This window comes from Cinclus cinclus, chromosome 18 (assembly GCF_963662255.1).
Source record: "Cinclus cinclus chromosome 18, bCinCin1.1, whole genome shotgun sequence".
NCBI classification, from domain to species: domain Eukaryota; kingdom Metazoa; phylum Chordata; class Aves; order Passeriformes; family Cinclidae; genus Cinclus; species Cinclus cinclus.
Genome location: NC_085063.1, coordinates 15,008,982 through 15,029,746, shown reverse-complemented (window position 1 = coordinate 15,029,746; position 20,765 = coordinate 15,008,982).

The following is a 20,765-nucleotide window of genomic DNA, read 5'->3' as shown; positions in this document are numbered from 1 at the left end:
CTGCCCTTGGTCCCCTGCGCTCACCCGGGCAGCCAGCGCTGCCCAGCGAAGCCTGGGGGTCCGTGGCAGAGCTCAGCAATTTCCCCTCTCAGTTTAGCGCCCCAGGACCCGGAGTCCCCTCGCAGGCCGGCGGGCTCGGCCAGGTAGCGCAGGCTGCGCTCCGGGGTGGGAGCGGGGGCGGGGGGCGATTAGCGGAGGAGCCATTTGGTGACCACCTTGTGTGACCATCTGGAACAGATTACGGTGTCAGCGCTCGTAAAAGCCGGGATTCAATCAAGCGCCCGGCAGGTAGCGGGGCCCCGGCGCGGCCCGGGGTGCGGCCGGTGCCGGCTCCGGGGCTGCCGCGCGTTTGAACTGCGCTGCTTCGCTCCCACGGAACCCTGAAACCAGCACGTACGTCCCCTCAGCTCCTGGAGCCCTTTCAAAGGCTCCAGGGAAACCACAAAGTGCCTTTTCTTCCTTGAGAGGGCTCGTGTTTTCCCCCTTCCCTGACCCGATGTAGAATGAAGGGTGTTGGGAAACCCACTCTGCTGTGGGAGCCCCCTGGGGCAGAGCCATGTGGAGATACCGGGTTAAAAAGGGCTTTAATGCTCCCTTGCTACTATTTGAACTCATCCTGTTCTGTCTCTGCCAGCATCTGCAGCATCCCAGAGGTGATGAGCAGGAAAGCAGGAGGATTACGGCTGCCTTTGCAAAGGCTGAGCTTCATCTCCTCAGTCGTTTGCCAGCTGAAAACTTCCATTTTCACCCCTTTCTGTCCCCTTCTCTCCCAAGGACAGGCACAAGGCACACCTGGTCCTTGTGCTGTGAGGGTGAAGAGGAGCTCTGGGGCCCCTAGAATGCCTCCTCCCACCTCCAGAGTGGTAGAAAGCAATACAATGTCAACTTTCTTCTCCTGTCACTGCAAACCTGACAGAAGTGTTCTCATGATTCTGTGATCTCCTGCATCCCCCACAGCCTCTGCAGGAGCACTTCCAGCATCTGAGCGTGCAGGACCCAGAGAAGGCAGCCAAAGCTCAGCCCTTACAAAGTGTAGCAGCCTAATTCTTCTTTTGGCTCTTACCTTAGCTAGAAGGAGCGGAACAAACAAACAGGAACTGGGCAGAATCCAGGGGAAAGGCCCCTTAGTGAAGCCAGTCACTGGGCTGCTCCTGATTTGGGGCAGTGAATGATCAGAGCTTCGTGGCAGGAGCTGGTATGGCTCATGGGGTGGCCAGCAAGGACAACAGGGGTGTCCCATTTACCACAGCCTGGATGGGGGTGAGGTTTTGGCAGCTGGTGCAGGGCTCAGGATGTCAACAGGCAGCCCCGGTGAAAGCCTCTGTCCATTAACAGCTCCATAAGGAGCGGGCTCACAAACAAGCTGCAGGTGCAGCTATTGTTTTTCTGCCTCTGGGCTATTGACACGAGCAATAATCTCAAATTAATCTTTAATCGGATGATGAACTGATAGCATCGGGCTGGGGAGGTGCAAGTCTTCCCATGCAGACAAAACACAGCAAACACAGAAGGAAAGGGCCAGGCAGGCCTGGAGAAGGGCAGTGAGGTTGGAGGACTGAAAGAAAGCTGATGTCTCCCTGTGGATGCAGAGTGGCAGCGCTGTTGGGGTCTTGCACTGTCTGCACTCACCTCTCCAGGCATCCCCTCTCCCAGTGAGTGCCACTGCCTGCCCCCAGAGCAGGGGACAAGGGCACAGGGTGATGCCCAGCACACCACAGGGCTGCACCGTGCCCCAACAAAGCTTCAGCCACCTGCCATGAGGCTGGTGTGATGAATTCCTTCACCTGACGATGGGCACTGGCACAAGAGGCACCAGCACAAGCCCAGCAGTGACCGCCGTCCCCTCCACAGCAAGAGGTGCCAGAGGGAGCCACCAGCCTGTGCCCCCTGCTCTACAATAGCAATGCTGTGCTGTAACTTACTGGAGATCTGCCTAGAAAATCATCAGAAAGTATTTTAAATCTAGCATAATATACATACGTATGGATCACCTTCTGTTTTACTGGGCTCCCTGAGAGCAATGTGAGGCCTGTTTTACTTTCCCCAATAAAAAGGCTCACATTTCACATGGAGGAGATTGGCGGCTCCCGAGCTAATTAGTCCGGGTTTCCCTCCACCTCCGCATTTTCCACGCAGGGTTATGCTGGCGACACTTTGTCTGTGGCTGCTCTGGGAGGACGCTGCTGCACATGGAGCCTCCTTTGCCATGGCGTGCTGGAGGCAGAGCGGGGCAGGGCGAGGAAGCCGCGGCGTGTTGTGGCACGGAGTCATGGCCAGTTATAAAGAGCTTCAAGGGCCTGCATTATGTCATTACTCAATTAGCCTGTTGGTAATAGCACTTCATTAGAGAGACAGTTCCTATTCACTGGCCTTAATCCACTTTCTAAAGCCGTGGCTAGAGCCATTGATCGCTTTTCCTGCTTTCCTGATGAGGCAGAAAGTGGTTTTGGAGAGTGGCCCGGCAGTGGGCAGAGGGGGGACTGATCCCGCTGCCCACTCTGGGACAGGGGTGGCAGCAGAAGCCCAGGCAGCCCAGGGATGGCAGGGAGGGCAGAGCACCTGCCCTTCTCGGTAAGCAGCCCATGAACGGGGAACAAGGCAGTTCTGGTGTCAAGCCCTCGGTGGCTGCGGGACGGGACCTCTCCCCACCCCGCGGGAGGTGAGCCCGTGCCAGGGGTGCTCCTGTGGGACCGGCCGTGGGGACGGGCACTGCCTGCCCAGCCTGAGCCTCGCCTCGGTCTGGGGGGTGCAGAAGGAAAAGCTACTCATTTTATTTCTCTTTAATTTCCTCCCACACGCACTCTGTGACATGCAGTGCTTGCTGGAGACCGAAGCACAGTAGGAAGTGGTGCGAGAGCCGCGGGCAGGAAGCCGATGTGTGTCAGGAAAGGATGTCAGGGACCGGGGACAGCAGCTGGAGCTGCCCTGCCCTGCCCTGCCCTGGCGACAGAAGCGCACAGAGCTCTTCCTCCGGCTGTGGAGGCTCTGCTGCTGCCCGAGGTGGTGACGGGGCAAACACAGAGGTGCAGGAGCTCACAGCCCAGCCCAGGGTAGCGCCACAGTGCTGGAAATGTTCCTTATATCCCAAATGTCCTGTTGGCTTCAAAGCCTGTGGGGTCCTGCAGGGACCCCAAGTCCCCCCACCACAATGGCCAGAGCATCCTCAAGTGTGGCCCCATGGCTTGGGGCCTCAGTCTACCACAGCCTCATGCACACACATCCAAATTCCCAGGGCATCCCTCAGCCGGGTGCCGTGGGAGGAGCTGGGGTCCCCTATCCCCTAAAAAAATAACCCTTGCTCACGCTGCTGAAAGACTCAGCTTAAGACAGAAGTTACTTTATGTCAAAAAAAGTACTGGGGTAGGAAAGTTTACTGCCCTGGTTACAGCAGCTGCTGTCTGTGATAAACAATCTAAATTTCCCCCCCTAAAATTCACTTTACAGCAATAACCTTCCATCATCACTTCCACAGAGCTGGAGGGCAGCAACGTGGGGCCCACGCTTGCTGGAAAAATTCATATTTATTGGTAGTTGTGACTCAGATGAGGACCTGAATGCAGACACTGTGGTAGATGGCAAATGGTTTCCTTCAAATGGTCTTCAGAGCATCCCGGGAGCCAAAACAGCAACTGGCACGTGCCTGTGGGACAGTCCCTGCTGCTGCTGGGGAGAAAGGGAGGGCTGGGATGTCACACACCATCACCCAGCGGAAACCTCAAATCCTCCACAGTTTTAGCAAACACCTTGTTTTCATTCAAACCTTTTTGCCATTTCATACTGCTGGCTACTTCTCTCTGAAAGGAAATAGCTGTCCCATAAATAAGGGGTGGTGGGAGGGAGCGTGGGGGAAGCTGTTTCAGATGCAGGAAGCTTTTCCCAGTGTGCTGCAGCTCAGGGCTGGAGAGCAGCAGAGCAGAGATGGTCCCTGTACAATGTGTGCTAAGGAACTGCCCAGGCGTGGCCATGCCAGGGCACCCCCAGCCTTCCCCTCCTCCCCACCAGCCCTCTCCCAGCCAGCCCAGACCCTGGACTGGGGCTGTGCTGGGAGCAGTCCCTGGGCTGTGCTGGGAGCAGTCCCTGGGCTGGGGCTGTGTTGGGAGCAGTCACTGGACTGGGGCTCCTGGGCACTGGAGCTGTTCCTGCTGCAGCAGGAGCCTTGGATGGGAGAGACCTGCAGCAGCAGCACGTGGCACTGAGGGAGGGCAGGTCAGGGGAGCAGAGAGCAGCTGGGAGCTGCAGGTATCACATTCCCACTGCCACACCCGCTCTGCATCCCTGGGCATGGCAATCATCTCCACATGCATGCTTCCATGCACAGTGGGGAACAGCACAGCACAGCTGCAGCTGGAAGGAGCTCTCTGAGCCCTGAGCTGGGAGCTGGTGCACACAGAACATGAGCCAGAAGATGAGAAGGGGCACCAGGACCAGGTACCCTCTCCAAGAGCCCTGTAGGGAGGCCTGGGACCCTCAGTGCCTGTGGGTCAGGTCTTAGCTGGCTCTTGGTGGAGGATGGAGACGAGAGTTGGTGCCAGGGGAGTGCCTTCAGCGGGTGTTTCAAATGGCCACAGTGCCAGGCTGCAAGGAGGATTTCAACTGCACCACGATGGACACTTCACAAGGGTTGGCTGCTGTTGGGCTGTGTGGGATCTTGCCAATATGATCTTGTTCTGAGGCAGAGACCTGAGCTTTCCCAGCTGCTGCATGTTTGGCTTTTTGCTTCCTGTGCCCCGTTTTTCCCCATTAGAGGGGTTGGATGCGGCGTTAGAGGGGTCTGTCAGCCACAGCCAGGCTCCTGGGGCTGGGATGCTGTGCCAGCAGGATCTGAGCCCAGCCCACACCATGGAGGGCTGGCATGGCCTTTGGTGGCTCTGCAAGGGAGGGCAGAGGTGGAAGGTGAGAACTCCATGACCTTGGATCTGTGTGCAGCCCTGCCTGCCCCTGCCTGTGCATTCCAGGTGCCCCCTCGTGCTGCTTGGTGCCACCATGGCAGCCAGCCCTGCTGCTCCCCACGAGGGACAGGCTGCAGCTGAAGGGCTCATCCCTCAGCCACCGTCACCTAGGGCCTGCTTTACATCAAGGAGACCCTCACAGATCAAAGCACTCCGAGGTTTTCCTTGAGCAGCTGAAGCACTCTCAGAGGGGAACGTGCTGCTGTCAGCAGCCCCTGGCCACCGGGATGGGCTTGTCCCCTCCCTGTCACTGCCACCTCCTTGTCACTCGCCCTGCCTGTGGACAGGGTGATGGCAGTGCTGGCACGGTGCTGGGGACGGTCACAGTGTGGAAGGGGGGGGGTGACAGTGCGTGGCCTCTTGGGGAGAACATGAAGATCCTGGATGTCTGTTATCACTGAGGAACGGGGGAAATACTGTGATTAAACAGAAGGAAAATAATAATAGCTAATCCTTCCAAAAGTAATTTGGGGAGCCTCAATTTAGAAAGCCAAAATTGATCTCCCTTGAAGAGACAGTTTTCCAGAGGCTTCTCCAAGACGTCTGGAGGAGTCATCCGTCGTCTGGCACCAGCAGAATTTGCCATTTCTAGGAGCTGTGGCTGGGAAGTGATAGTTAAGATTCCTGCCTGGCGCTGGGGCTGCCCATCCCCACACACGAGGAGCTGTCACAAGCCCTGCAGCTCTGGGACAGTCAGGCTGTGCCAGCGACACCGGGCTAGTGTTACCCCGGGCTTGGGATGTTACCACGAGCCAGGTTTCCCAAAATAGTCCCTGGCACCCCTCCACGCTGCTGTGCCGGGCCAAGTGTCTCTGAGACTTGCTTCCAACTTCCCCAGTGGGAGGAGGAGCCTTGGCCCCCTCTGCCCCACTCCCCCTGCCCAGGGCAGGGCCCCCATCCCCTGCTGCTGCCCAGCTCTCCTGATTCCCGGCTGAATGGGCCTGTGTACATAAAATTAGCACCCTTGCAGGAGGCTGCCAGGGAAACCTGCCCTGGGCGGCTGCAATGGGAAGCAGATGCTCCGAGATTGAGCCCACATGGGCAGGGCAGTGCTGTCCCCAGCAGGGCCGTGGTGCCCGGGCCAGTGACTGGGGGCATGTGCCCAAGCAAGGGCTGCTCCGGGGAGGGATGGCTCAGGTTGGGGGTCATTGGAGGGACCAGGGCTAGGAGGGCTGGCAGGATGGGGCTGGGGGAGCTGCTGCCGTGTGCCCACCAGTGATGCTCGGGGGGAAAGGGGCTCATGCACCAGTGCAGCTCCCCACACTTGTGGGAGCCGAGCTGGACCTTTCAGCTCCTTCAGGCTGAGAGAACTGGGTGAGATGAGGGTTGGGAGCTGCAGCCCAACAGCTCATGCTGCAAAGGATGAAACCCTGGAGGACAGGAAGGCAAGAAGGGAAGGGCCATCCCCAGAGCAGCTCCAGCACAGCATCCTCAGCTAATGCCGTTTGCAGCCCATTTGTAGCTCTGGTCCCAGGCAGCAGCTGCCTCCCCAGCTCTGTCCCTGAGACGCCGCCTCTCCTCCCTGCAGCCAGGGGTGCAGCAGGGTTCCAAACCCAGGGCCTGCTGATCCTGCCCGGTGCTGGAGGTGCAGAGCCAGAGGTGGGCTCGGTGAGCAGGGACAGCCCCGCACGGGGAGAGAGCTCTGTAACCTGAGCACCTTCCCCAGATAACATCGAGGAAAAGGGGGGCAGTTTGCAAGGTCAGGTCACAGGGGGCTCGCTGACCCCTCTGAACACCAGCCCAGGACCCCGGCACCAGCGGGCGAGGGGGAGACACTCACTGGTGCTGCCACATTTGTTCTTTCTTCTTTTCTTCCCTTCCATGGCTCTTTCCCTGAAGGGGGGAGTCCCCACTTATCTCCTGCCCTTTCCAGCCTCCCCAGTGTGGTTCCTCCAGCCTCGCAAGCAGGGATGGTCATTTCTGTTTCTTCTCAAGGCATTTTTCCACCCACCCTCTCTGGCCCTGGTGGGAATTGTCAGCTTTGAGATAACGAGAAGGATGAATTGTCGTACAGGATGTTGCACGAAGCCCAAGTGCTATTTGCAGGCAACTTTAATAAGTAATAATAAGGAGAGAGAACTCCAAAGGAAGTAACCTGGTACAGCAGACAAGGCAGATTTATCAAGGCAGGGAGGAAATACTCCCCAGAAATGAATCTGGCATGAGTTCCTGCACACCAGTCCCACGATCCTGTCTGCCACCACAGGCAACTCTTATCTGAAACAGTCCAGTGTTTAAAATAGACTGGAAAATAAATAGTCTTCCAGCACGACTGATCCTCCAGAGCCTGCAGTTCATCCCAGCAGCATTTACAGTTTTCTCTGGAGTGTTTCCGACATGTGCTTCAAGACCTTCCAACTCTTTTCTCCTCCCCTGCTTGTGACATTAATGAATCTTTAGGGATTCTTAAAGCACATTTTATGTGGATGTATTTTGAAGCAGGAGAAGGAGAGAGGTTCCCAGCCCAGGGTGGATGCAGAGTGGCTTTGTGAGGTGCACTCCAAACAGGAATCCATCAAGAGCCAGGGCTAAGTGTGGCTGCAGCTTACTCGTGTGAAGTTGTTTAATGTTCATTGTTCACAGCTGTGTCACCCTAATAGAGTATTTTATTGTTTTTCCAGTTGTACTTAAACCCATCATTCATTATCCTGTGCAGCCAGCGAGTGCCTCACCTTTAATTGATGACACCAGACAAAATGCCTGGTCAAACTTTCCAGTGTCTCCATCACAAGTGGGACTGGCTTCCTGCCACCCCAGATGCTGCCAGTGCAGCTCAGCCCCTGGGACAAGGGGGACGGGGCCACCAGGAGCTCTGGTCCCCCGTGGTGCAGCTCAAAGCCCCTGGGGCCACCCCTGCCCTGCTGGGGGGCAAGTGTCCAGGACCATGGCCCTGGCTTGGCTGTAGCAGCAGGGACCACTGGGGCAGGCAGAGGCAGAGGGGAGACCCCAGCAGCTCTGGCAGCAGTGCTGCCCCACACAGGTACAGCTCGCTGGCTCTGACAGCCCCCAGATGAGCCTTTTTGGCCAGCAGAGCCATCTCTCCATGTTGTTCCTGTGTGCCAGGCTGGCCTGTCCCACGTCCTATCCCGAGCCACCCCAGAGCCCACCTGCCCACAGACCCATATGTGACAATCTCCTGTGACAACAAAGTGCAGTGACCAACGGTATTTGCTGGGAAACAGCCTCTTGGGCAGGCAGGGAAGGTTTCCTGCTCTGTGTAAGGCCTGACAGACTCTACAGTAGTTAAAATGGACAGCATTAAAGAAAAAGAACTTAAACAACCCCAAAGTGAAGGGCCTGTAATTTATTTACTCCCCTCAATGAATGCTGGTTGCAAATCACTGTATAAAAATAACTCCTTTCTCCAACTTTTGATCTCTGATATTCCTGTATTTCCCTGGGGAAAATGTAAATCTATGAACTTATTACTAATGTTTCCTGTCCCTGACAGTGGAGCCAGTTGATATTTTACTTGAGAAGCTGGAGAAAAAAAAAAGTAGCATAAACTTAATGACTGCAGACTGTTTCCAATCTTAGTTTCACTTTTCAGATGTAGAGTTTCCATCTTACAACAGGGAGAGGGAGATTTTTAAATAAAACATGATTTAACTTTAGCCAAACTTCCTCCTAGTGTTTATGCTTTTGGCTCGGGGTTTGATCCAGTTAAAGCTGGTTCCCTTTGAAGCAGCCCCTGCTCATCACTGCACACCGTCACAATGGCTTGGAAATTGTCTGTTCTGCTCCTGGATCCCAATTCCCCAGATGCCTCATGCCCTCCTGGTGTGCCCTGCCTTGGGGAGCAGCAACCAGCTCACCCTCGTGGGCAGCAGGCAGGGTAGGTGAAGGTGTGGTGGCACCTGCACTGGCTGGGTATCCCTTTGGCACTGCTGGGCATCCCCTCATCCCTGCTGGGCATCCCTTTGGCACTGCTGGGCATCCCCTCATCCCTGCTGGGCATCCCTTTGGCACTGCTGGGTGTCCCTCCATCGCTGCATCCCTTCAGCTTGGCCACTGCAAGCTTGGCTGGAAAAAGCAGCTCCATGGCACTGCTGCCCCAGCCACGGCCCTTTTGTAGCCCCAAAGCCATATGCAGGAGTGGCTAGTGGGGAAGTGCAGGGCAGGAACTCAGGGGTCCAAAACTATTCGGAAAGTTTTCAAATTGTCTCATTTCAGTGTGTTCCTCCCTCAAAACTAAACATGTTTCTAGTTCACAATGGACTTGTCTTGGAAGTGCAAGCTCTTTAGTGGCAGCTCTGCTGCTCAGGTACAGAAAAACCCCCAAGCCTGTTGAGGTTGTTTTCCTATTTCTGGATAGAAAAAATCCCCAGAAATCTCAGAGCAGAAGGACAAAGTGTCCTGGCAGCATCAGTGCTGGGAAGCTGCAGCAGGCAGCCTGAACCTGGCCCTGCAAATCAGCCCCTTCACATGTCCCTCTTGTCACCATCCCACAGAGCCCGGCATGGCCCCAGGGACCCTCAGCTCCTCTCCTGCACTCTCTGCCCCTCTGCAGTCCCTGTTCTTTGGGACTGCCTGTACCTGCCTGCTCCAGGCTGGAGCTGAGTGCTGGGGTGCAGGGACAGAGGGGCAGCGGCGGCTCCTGACGCCAGGCAGGGAACTCAGCTCCCCCAGGAGCAGTTCAGCATCAGCCAAAACACAGGGAGTAAAAGGAACTTTAATGGGGTCTAAGTTGAGCTGTGCACCCTGGAGGATTCCCGGCTGCCTCTGTTCGTGTCAGATAAATAGCCCTGTGACTGCAGTAATGTTTAACATCCCCTCTCATTATCTCTCTGGCATCCCGGGCTCCTGCAGGGATTGCAGCCAGGCCCCAGCCGCGTCTTCCCCCAGTCTCCATCCTGCTGGCTGGGCTGCAGCAGCACTGAGACAGCCATCCCACCACTTTTGGGGGCATGGTAGGAGACAGCTGGGAGCACCATACTTTTATTTTCATTTCCTCTCATGGTAAGTACGGCTCGGCACAAAGCCACTTCCCAGCCATGGCCAGCCCACGAGAGCAGGGCCACAGCAGGTCCTGGAAGCACCCACGGGCTCCAGCAGCACCCACAGCTCTGCACAGCCCCTGCCCCAGGCCAGCCAAGCTTTCTTCCACTGACCCTTACACACCTAAATAAGCCAAAGAAGAGAAGGAAAAGCCTGGGGGAGGAAATGGCCCATCCCCAGCAGCCCTCAGCACACATTTCCTCTGCCCAGTGGCCAGGAAGGGCTTGAGTGGATAGTGGAGCCATGTCCATGCTGAGTCCTGGAGCTCTGGCTCCTGTTCCTATTTTCCAGCAGGGAGCCCACTTTGACATGCAGTGGTGCATGGAACACATCAGCTACCCAGGGCTTCCCGCACCCTTTTTTCCATATCCACCTGGATCTGCAGCAGGAATAGCCAGAGAGGCCCCTCTTCCAAGGCTGTGCTACAACCCCATGTGGGCTCATCCGCCAGCCATGGAATTCCCTCTGAGGCCATAAAATGAGCTGGGAGCCTGACTGCATCACTTTGGGATGAGGGTGTGATTTCCATGGAAGGCGTGGGTCAGCAACCCAGGAAGTGAGGAGGTGTTCAGCACATCAGGCCCTCTCGGGGAAAGGCCTGGCTGCTGAAGAACAAAAGCAAAAATTCCCCTCCTGGCTCCCAGCCACTGACAGGAGCAGAGCAGCGGGGTCTGGTGGGAGGTCTGGGATGCTGGAGCTGATACAAACTGGGGTTTTGCTGGTGTACTGGTCGCTTAGAGAGCTCAGGGAGCACAGGCACCCCTGGGGGGGCACAGGGAACCACAAGTCACCTGAGAGGTTTCCATATTCACCCAAAGTCAAATGCTGCCCGTGTAGGCGGGGCTGGGAGCGGTGGGTGAGCAGGGACCCCCCTGCACCCCGGGCTCTGGCCAGGGTGCAGCCCCTGCCCCACACCCCCTGCTGCCAGGCAGGCCGGAAAGTTTCCTACATACCAGAGTTAGCAGGAATGTTATTTACTGAGCCGGGAGAGTCTGACAGCACAGCGAGAGCGGCTCTTCCCCATGTATGGATGTGCCCGGGGTTACTCAGCAGGATGCGGCACAGACCGAGACACCGGGACCGGCCCCTCCCGTGCCCCGAGCTGCCCCTGGGGCAGAACAGCTCCGCTCACCTGCCCTGAGCTGTGCCACGACTGCTGCTCGGGATCCCCTCGGCCCAGCAAGGCTTTGTAGAAGCCAGGGGACACGGGGGGGGACGTGACCACCAGCACGTGGCCCTGGGGATGCGCCAGGGCGAGGGGAGGCTGCCGTTCCTGGGAGCAGGATGAGAGGAGCATCGCACCGAAAAAAACCCAAACCCACCTTTTCCCTTAATAAACCTCGTTCAGCTCAAAGCAAATATTTTTATAAAAGTGGGATTTCACTTCCCATTTGTATTTCTGACGTTTGCTGAAAACCGACGGCGTGTTCAGAGGGAAACACCGTTTCCCGAACCTGTGACTTTTCCCAGCCCCAGCGTGGCCCCGGGGAAGTCCATCCGTGTCCCTCGTGTGCCCGGGGCTGCCCGCAGGTGGGGGATGCCCACTGCCCCCAGCATCCCTCCTGGCTCGGGATTATTATTGGTCATAGAGGGGCGGATTCTCCTGAGTCACGGGCACATCCCAGGGCCCTGCTCTTCTCTCCGAGGGCTTCAGAGGCTTCGCAAACAGCAATAGCTGCAGCCGCAGAGTTAAGTCAACAGAGCCTCCTCTGTCGGGGGGACGGGCATGGGCGGTCCAGGTCCCAGCCGCCCTAAAAGCACGCCGGGCCGTCCTGGCCGGCGTCCACCGTGCACGGACAAGCAATTAAAATTAAACACAGGCGCTTTTCTTCTCCCGCGGCCAAATTCTGTTGTTTCCCCTCGTCTTGGATTGTCTCACTGCTTCCCCTGCACCATCGTCCCTGGGCTGCTGATATTCCTGGAGCAGCCCCCGCCGGCACCGGAGCAGGCGGGAAGGGAGAAGCGATGGAATTAGCCCTGAGCAGGAGGCGCTGTGAGGGTGGCTGAGCAGATGCGAGCGTTTCCCAGCGGTGACTGGCCGGGGAAGTTCAGCGTGACTCACGCACTTCCCCAGGCTCTGAATCGCAGCATTGTGCTGAGAAATCATAAACGCGCTGGCGTGGTCCCGGCACAGCGACATCCCTCCTGGGTGCCCGCAGCACCGCAGCCTCCCCGGAGCCCCGAGGGGAGCGGTCTGGGGAAGGAAAGAAGCTCCGGCAGCTCCGGCAGCTTCTCCCGGAGCAGCTGGCCGGGCTGGCTGCTGGCACCGAGCGCTTTGGCAGCTCGGAGACCTCCGAGCTCTCAACCAGCCACTTCAGAACGCCTCTCTTTTCCTTGGCACCCTGGGAAGCAAACGCACAGCCCAGGCAGCAGTGCATACGTGTGCTCCCTCAGCAAACAAGTCGGGGGAAGAAAAATATTCAGCCAAGAGGAGCCTTCTCGCGGCGCCCCTCTGCCAGCTGCACACCTCCCCGCGTGCCGAGTACACAGTTTATTTTCCTTCCCATTAAAGTCTCCCCACCAGCCTGGCTCTGGGAAAGTGGATTTATGCGCAGGGCTCTGGGTGTATTATTGCTAGCGGGAACAGAGCGGGGCAGTGAGCGCGGAGGCGGCTCCGCTGCCGAACAAGCCGCTCTTTGCTTTGGCGGCGGCAGCGCCGAGCGGGGACGGGAAGTCCCCGTGCAGACACAAAGTCTGGGGCTCCTCCGCCACGGCCGCGGCCACCGCGGGGCCAGCACGGCCCGATGGGGGCTCGGGGCCCGGGCGGACCGAGGGAAGGGGGGCTGGTGCCGGGCTGGAGCAGGGGCACCTCCTGAGCGTCCTGGGACAACGCTGGGGTTCCCCATGGCGCGGAGGATGGAGTCACCCTCTGCCAGCCGGGCACGGCATGGCACGGCTAAAAATCTGGGACGTCAAAGGGTGGAGGGATGAGGGGTGAATCTGAGCACCCCCAAACCATGACCCGTCCCAGGCAATGCCCTGGGGGCCAGGAGGGCTGAGCCCAGGGCGGATCCATGCACGGGGCATTCCCAGCAATGTGCCAGCTGCTTTCCAGCTGTTTCTGTGTGCCTGAGCTGGCTGCACCGGTACCTGCTGTACTTTCCCCCAGCAGGGCTGGTGCAGTGCACGGAAAAGCCGTGTCCGTGCTTCTGCCACAGGATCCCACCTGGCCTCCACCACCTCCTTCTACCCGTCCCCTTCTACTCCTGCTCTGAGTGACCTCAGACGAGCTAAATCCCAAATGCCTGGCGTGAGCAGGAGGTGACCTGCCATGCCCACAGCTGGTTTTTCCTTGCTCTGCAAGGTTACAATAGCTCCTTGTTCCTCTGTGTGCCCCACTCCTCTCCTGTATCACATCCTACATGGCAGTGACCTCATCTTTCTTATTTTCCATGCCTCCTGCTGAAACCAAGGCCACGTTCTGTGTCCCAGCCTCTGTCCCACGCCGTCTCCTGTGCTGGGTGGGAGGGGGTCTCCAAGTGCCGTCCTGCCCCCTTGCCCCAGCACCCACAGGGACACACACAACCTGGGGAGGTTTGCCATTGTGGCTAAAAGGACATCTGTGAAATCCATTTGCAGCTTTTTCCTGCGTTTTTAACCCCTTTATCCCCACCTAGTCTCAGTCTGCCCTGGGATGCTGGGCAGCCACTCCCAGCTCCAACCTTTTGTCTGGGGCACACGGTGACTCTGTAGGGTGCTGTCCCAGGAGGGACCTCACTCCAGATGTGTTTGGTATCAGGCACCTCTTCTGTTTCACAGGCCATAAATACCTTGGAAATTCGTACAGCAAGGCTGCTTGGTGGCCCTGCATGTGGGGCTTCTCTTGCCTAGGTGGTTTAGGACAGCTTGGTATTTCAATGTTATTTTGGCTTCTCAACATGACCCATTTCCAGGGCACAAAGATTTTTCATCTTGTGACTCTTTCCTGTGCCCTCTCCACCCCCGTCTCTTTCATGTGGTGTTCACAGGAGCCTGGTTTGCATGAAGCAGAGGAAATCACCAAAGACTTTCATCCCCTGGGGCCTGGGACCTTCACACCCATCTGGGCTGTGGTTAGCCAGAAGAAAACATTTGTGGTAGCCAAGGGCTGGTGAGAAACCAAGAGAGCTGTCCACTTCTGTCTGTGCCCATTCAGCCCAGGCTGCTGCCCAGGGGAAGGGACAGCCCAGCTGTGCTGAGCACCTGCAGAGCTGGATGTTGCCCCAGGTCCAGTCTACCTGTGGGCTGCCCCCCTCGGGTGCCACCCACTCAATTTCTGCCTCCTCAGGGCCACACACACCCGGGGTGCCTCCCAGCTGGTGGCTGCCAGTGCCTCCAGGGCAGTGACAGTGACCCTTTGGCAGGAGCTCCGGGACCTGGTTGCTCGCACCCTGGCACAGGAGCAGCTGAGAGCTGTTTGCCTTTCAGCTTCCCACTGAGATGGGACCTTCCTCTTTCTGTGCCTGACTCAGGACTCAGCTGGGGAGGGAAGGTCTTGGCTGCCACGAGGGCAAGACAAAGCAGACCAGACAAAACAGGACAGGAGCACTATCTCAGGAACTACACTCGGTCTCTGCGGCAGGGCTGCTCCAGCACGGCAGGACCTTGCTGGGGAGGCGCTGTATGAAACCCCCTCCCAAGCCCTGTGCTGGTGAGTCACAGCTCTGTGATGTGGCAGGACTGTCCCTGTGTCAGCAGGGCAGGCAAACACGGGATCTCTCCTGTGTCCACCTGGGTTAATTATTCGGAGACTTTAATATTTGAAAATCACAAGACCTTGGGAGCTCCAAGTACCGGGGGGGGGGGGCCCACCTGTGGCCCCACCTTTTGCTCCTCAGCTGGTGCCCGTCTGGCGCCCACTCGTGCAGCCAGGAGCTGGGGGAGATGTTTTGCTGAGGGCGTCAGCCTTGGAGCAGGGTGGCACATGCCTGCGAGCCCGGCATGAGCTCACGTCTGCCGGCAGCGACACAGCCTCAAGTGCCTTAAGTAGGTGTTGAAAATTAGGAGTTTCTTTCAAGAAGCTCTCGGGGTGGGAGGCACGGTGTGGCTGCAGTGATTGATAGCGTGCTGTGACTGCTGGCCGGGCACTGCTGCTTGTGGCCACGAGGGCTGCTGGGGGCTGCAGCACGGGGGATGGGGGCTCTGGGGACACAGCTGGGCATGTGGCCACCAAAATGCTCCTGGGGCCCTCGCAGCCCAAAAATAAGGCTGGGGAGGAGAAGGCAGAGGTGCCTCCGCATCAAATAGGGCTGGTTGTGGATACCTGGCTGACTTGGCACTGCACACCTTGTGGGAGGTGGGTGGCCACACTGTCCAGTCCTGCTCCATGTACTCAGAGTCCAGGAGCTGCCCGGAGACCTGGATACAAGTCCATCCTCCATTGCCTGTGACTTTGTGTCCTCAGGAGGGTCCATAGCAGGAGCTGCCTCACCTTCCTCTGTTGCTGTAGTTGTTTGATGCTCAGAAACTGCCCCCGCATTACTCAGTGCCAGGCCCACACTGTGGTGACTGTGTTTGACAAATGGGGCTCAGCTGGCTCTGTGCCTTGGGTCCCCCAAAACACATGAAGAAAACCAGACCCTTCTTACGTGATGAGGTCTGCCCGAAAGGATGATAGGGCTTCCCTCTGAGGCAGGGTTTGGGTTGGACAGGGATGTGGTTAATGTCCTCCCAGGGAGGTGGCAGGGACCCGGGCTCAGCCCAGACTCTCACCTGGGGCTTGGATCACAGCCAGGAGAGGCAGAAAGCAAAGGTGAGAAATGCACAGTGCAGAGCCCCTGTGAGACATGGCGTGTGGCACGATCAGAGCCTCCCCTAGGTGCTTCACACAGCAATTCCCACATCCAGCTGGCAGCTCTGGCTGCAGCTGCTGTCACACTGGGGGATGCTGCTTTGCAGGGTGGAGGGATCCCCGGCCCTTGCAGCCGGCTGGGGGAGGATGCCAAGGGAGAGTCACTCCCCAGGCCAGGCCAAGCTTGGGCATTTTTGGGCTCTTTTCCGAGTTTCTGTGAGCTGGAGCTGCCGGCTCCCGGCGGGGCAGCTCCGGCTGTTCCCCAGCCCCAGCGCTCCACAGCCAAGAGCAATGCCGTCCGTCCGTCCGTCTGTCTGTCCCTCCTCAGCCCGGGCTGTGCTGATAACAGCCCTTGTGCAAGACCTGCCCCAGTTTGGGCAACCTGGCCTTGGAGCAGGTGCCCGCGGGCTCCCCCCGGGTGCGGCTTTGGGCCACTTGCCCGAGGCACAGGTGGCCCCGAGGGTCCCAGCCCCAGGAGCATCCCCTGCCTCTGGCAGTGCCGTGGGGCTGCGCTGGTGCTTGACCTCAGAAATACCTCATGGCGAGGAGTGTCCCCCCTGTACCGGCTTTAAATGGCAGTTTTGAGTGTTCCCCTCTCCTTCTGTGCAGCAGCAGCTTTGGTGTGAACGCTGCTCCCAGAGCTAGCAGGAATATTTCAAATAAATACTGTTTATTTAGGAAGAAAGCTGCAATCAATGCGGTGGGGAAAAGTGGTTTTGGATTAATTTCTTTACTTGAAATTATGCCCCCGCCATCAGAGCTCTGTAAAAAAATCTAAATTTTTCCAAGTCCCAATGATCTCTTTTTTTCCCCCCCATGAAATATAAGCTAATTAAATGCACTTTAAAACATTCTATATGTTCAAAGTAAAAACTAAATATTTCAGAAGTGCCTGAATGAGGGTGGAAGAACTGACCGAGGCTGATCTAATCCAAGACTTGGGAATGAGCCTTGAGATTTCATTTTCCTCCACCTTTTGAAGGGGAAATTTTCAAAACCTCTACCGATCTTCTGTGTAGCCAACTGACCTGGGTGTTACAGCCGGTATTTGGTGTCACTTGAACTGCTCTGAAGTTACCAGGCTGAGCGGAGTGAGCACAGCCAGAGACTCGTAGGATGCAGAGCTGGGGTGACAGGGACAGAAGTGTCAGGGTCAGGGCCAAAATGTGGCACCTGGGGCCACCTCTGCAGTGCTGGGGTTGGGGCAGCAGCTGCCTGGGGTGGTGGAGGAGGTGGGGGTGGGAGACAGGAGGATACTGGGGTCCCTTGGGACTCTGGGGTGCTCAGGCAGTGCAGGTGCAGTCCCCAGTCCCTGCTGGTGCAGGTGAGGCAGCAGAGCAGCGTGGGCATCCCAGGGACCTGCTGGGACCTGTGCTGGGCACGTTGGCTCATTGTGTGACCAGCAGAGATGCCCTGCTGGCCGATGTTTTGAGGGCCAGCCTGGATAAAAGATGATTGTAAGTGCAGCCCAGACTTGACATTGTTTATTAACAGACATTTTATTGCAACATCTTGGGCCCTTTCCAGGCAGTTGTAGTGCAGCAGGAAGCTCCGTGGAACAGGCAGGAGAGCTCAGAGCAGGGGCAGGACTGGCCCTGGTGTCCCTGCTGTGCCACAGCACGAGAGCAGGGCTGGCACTGCCAGAGCTCCTGACAAACCCGAGGTTAGTGGCAAGCTGAAGCAAAGCCCCCATGCCTTGAGCTTGTCCCCTCAGAGCCCTTCAGGTGGTGACAGCCCCACTGAGAGCCCGGGTGCTCCAGTGCTGACCATGGCCAGGCTGTGGTGCCCTCATGGGCCCCAGTCCCATGACCAGGTGGGTGACACCTGCTTCAATGTACACGTCAGCAGCCAGAACAGAGCGGAGTTGGGGCTTTCCAGGCCTTTCCTGCCCCCACTGCCCACAAGTGTATATCCACCAAGTCAGAACACAGCCATGGGAACCCAGTGCTGTCCTGGGCTGTGCAGAGGGACAGGTCAAAAGGAGCTAATTCCCGTGGGGAAGGGATGGATCCGACCTGTGAGAACCCTCCCACCTTTGCTGGTGGAGATAAACATCCCAATAAACATGGGCTGATGCAATTATCACATGCAGGGAGCCACCAGCCTGTCTCCCTCCTGCCTGGGGAGGGGGAGCGGTGCTGGCTGGGGGGCAGTGGGGTGTGGGGGAGCCTTGGGGACCTCCAGATCACCCTCCTGCCGCCCTGTTAATATCCAAAGTGGCTGTGATAAGAAGCAGTTGCTGGGGCCGCAGGTGGGAAGGTGTCAAGTCGTACACACGGAGCTATAAACAGTGCGTGCCCATAAACCAGATCAAAGCAGAAAGAGTTTATTTTCAGAAGGTCTGCTTCCTCCGCAGAGCCTGGAGACAAAGAGCTTTTGGGGGAAGGGGGGAAAGAGAGGGGGGAAAAAGGGGGAGAGTTAGAGGAGGGGAAGGGACGGAGTTGGCCGTGCTGATTCCTGCTGGGTGGATCTTGCTCTCAGGGGGATGCTGGCTGATTCCGGCAGGCTCGGTGGCTGCCAGTAGCTGGTGCCAAGGGCACGGTGATGGCTCACTCCCGCAGTGTCCCTGTGCCCCGCGGGGTGCAGGGCTGTCCCCCCAGGGCGGGGTGGGCTGGGCTGCTGTGGGCAGCCAGGACAGGGCTGCTCCCTGCCTGCCCGGAGCACCTGAGCCTAAGTCACAAGCCCTTAAGCAAACTATTGTGAAACCTTGCTGGTTTGCAGAGCCTGTCCCCACCCTCCAGCCCCCAAATCACAGGGCTCAGCTACCGGAGCGCTGTGGGGGGAAGTGGGTTCCCACCTGCTGCTCGTGGTCTCTGCAGGCAGCAGGAGGAGGAGGAGGAGGAGGAAATCCAAGAGGGGGAAGACAGCCGCATCAGGTTGGCCAGCAATCGGAGCTCGGGAGGTCAGAGAGCAGATGCTGGGGCTGTAAGGAGTGTGTGTTAGCTCAGAGGCATCTGTATCCTGTGCTGCCGGTGCTCACCTCACCCACTTATTTGGACAGAAAATTCCCACTCCTTTCTCACTGACCAGCTCTGAAATGAACCAGATAAAACTTGAGACCTCAGACTTGTTAGTTTGGATTCTAGATAAGGATAAAGTCCTCTGAATACACTCATCCCCCAGTGCAGCTGGGCACTGTAGGGTTTGCAGTGCACTTGCCCCTCCTTCACACTGATGCTGATGGGCTCAGCAGTTCAGATCCTGACCCCCATTCTACGAGGGGAGAGCAGGAACTTCTGGGTCTGCTCCAGCCCTACCAGCGCACTGCGTCCAGCAACACTTTGGTGTCAGGAGGCACCAGAGCCATGTGCTCTCACACCCTGGTCTCTGTCAGCAGGCAGGGTCCATCCCAGGGGAACAGCCCACATCAGGAATTGGGGAACATCAGCTCCCACATTGCCAGCACCTCCTGCGTGCTGCCTGCCCTGGTGTGCTGCCAGCACATCCCTCTGCTCTCACCCCGTGGTGGGCACTGGCTGTGCTGGGGCTCTGCCTGCAGCTCAGCAGGGGCATGTGGCCCTCGGGGGTTTTCTTAACCAGCCTTGCCAAGGGCAGGCACAGACCTTTGAAAATGTCACGCTGGGCCCGTCACAGGCTTTGCTCCATCCCAGCAGCACAGGAGCTGTTGTGGTGATCCCAGAGCTGAGCCCTCTGGCTCTCCTGGGGTAGGGTGTGCTGGCTCCTGCCTTGCAGGGCTCCCTCCCATGGGCCTTGGGTTTAAGCCACAGCAGTTAAATAGGTTTTTCCAGGACTGCTTTTCCTGCAGCCCCCAGCAGCTTCCTGAGCCTGTCTGCAGGGTGAAGTAAGAATATTGGGTTCACTTTTCCCGGGAAGGCGGCAGCACTGATCCCACAGCAGCACCTGCTGCTGTGCTGGCCGTTACCTTCCCATTCACAGCCACGGCGAGGGAAACACATTGCACGGCCTTCAAGGGAAATTTCGCTCTGGTTTGCACAAATATTTATCCCACCTGTTTCCTGCCTGGGCCGGCTCGGGGCCCGGAGGACGCGGTGGGTCGCAGGCAGCAGGGCGGAGGAAGCGGTGGGGAACCGGCTCCTGCTCACACAGAGACCTTTGCTCTGCAGGGCTCTGCATCTGCCTCGCCGTTCCTCCCTGACAGAGCATGGGATAGCAGAGGATATCTGCAGGGGGAGGGCAGGGCGAGGGCAGGGGATGCTGCGTCTCTCAGCTGCAGAAGTAAAAGCCCCCCAGCTTGTCTTTGGTTTGTTTTCAACCACGCTGGAGCATCTCTGGGGAAAAGTGAACAGTCTGGGAAACCACGGTGTGCTCCTGATGGGTTTCTAACGGCCGGTTTGGAATGTCCTCGTTTCCTCATCTTGAAGGGGCCCTTTTCTGAGCTGAATCGGCTCGGACCTCCAATGCTCACAAGACTCCCCAGTCTGGATCCCTTTCCCACCCGTGGTGCGCTCTGGCTACCGCGTAAACGGCCGGCACTGGCACCTGCAGCTGCTCACCGCCAGCCCTCGGTTTGGATGGGACAGACGAGATGCAATTCCCTGGCCGGGAGCTGCAGGGGACGGCGCGGGCTCCCGGAGCCGCCGGTGCTCGGGCAGGCGCCGCATCCCCGGCGGCCGCGGGCAGCGCCCTGCTCAGGAAATCCCTGGCCACGGGGCCGGGAAGCGCGGCCGTGCTGTTCTTACCCGCGCCCCTCGCGTCCCTCCCGGCTGCCTGCGGGAGGCAGGATGGGCTGATGGCTCCGGCGGCGGCGTGAGGAGCCTGGCTCCGGGGTGTCCGCCCAGCCGCACCCCTAAATCAGCACGAACCATCCCTGGGGCAGCTGCTTCCAGCACAGCCCTCCGGGGGGCTGCTGCAGCTCTCCCCCACCTCCCTGTCCCCCCATCATCGCCGCGTTCCTCCTCTTTTCCCAGCCAGCCCGTGATTCATGGGCGCAGCTCATGGAGCTTCCCCGGAAAGCCCCGAGGAGCGGCTCGGGGACACATCTGCGAGGCGACACTAGGGCCAGCACCTGCCCCGGGGCCGCAGCGTCACCTTCCTGCGCCCACGCCGTGGCAGCTTCCACCCTGCGG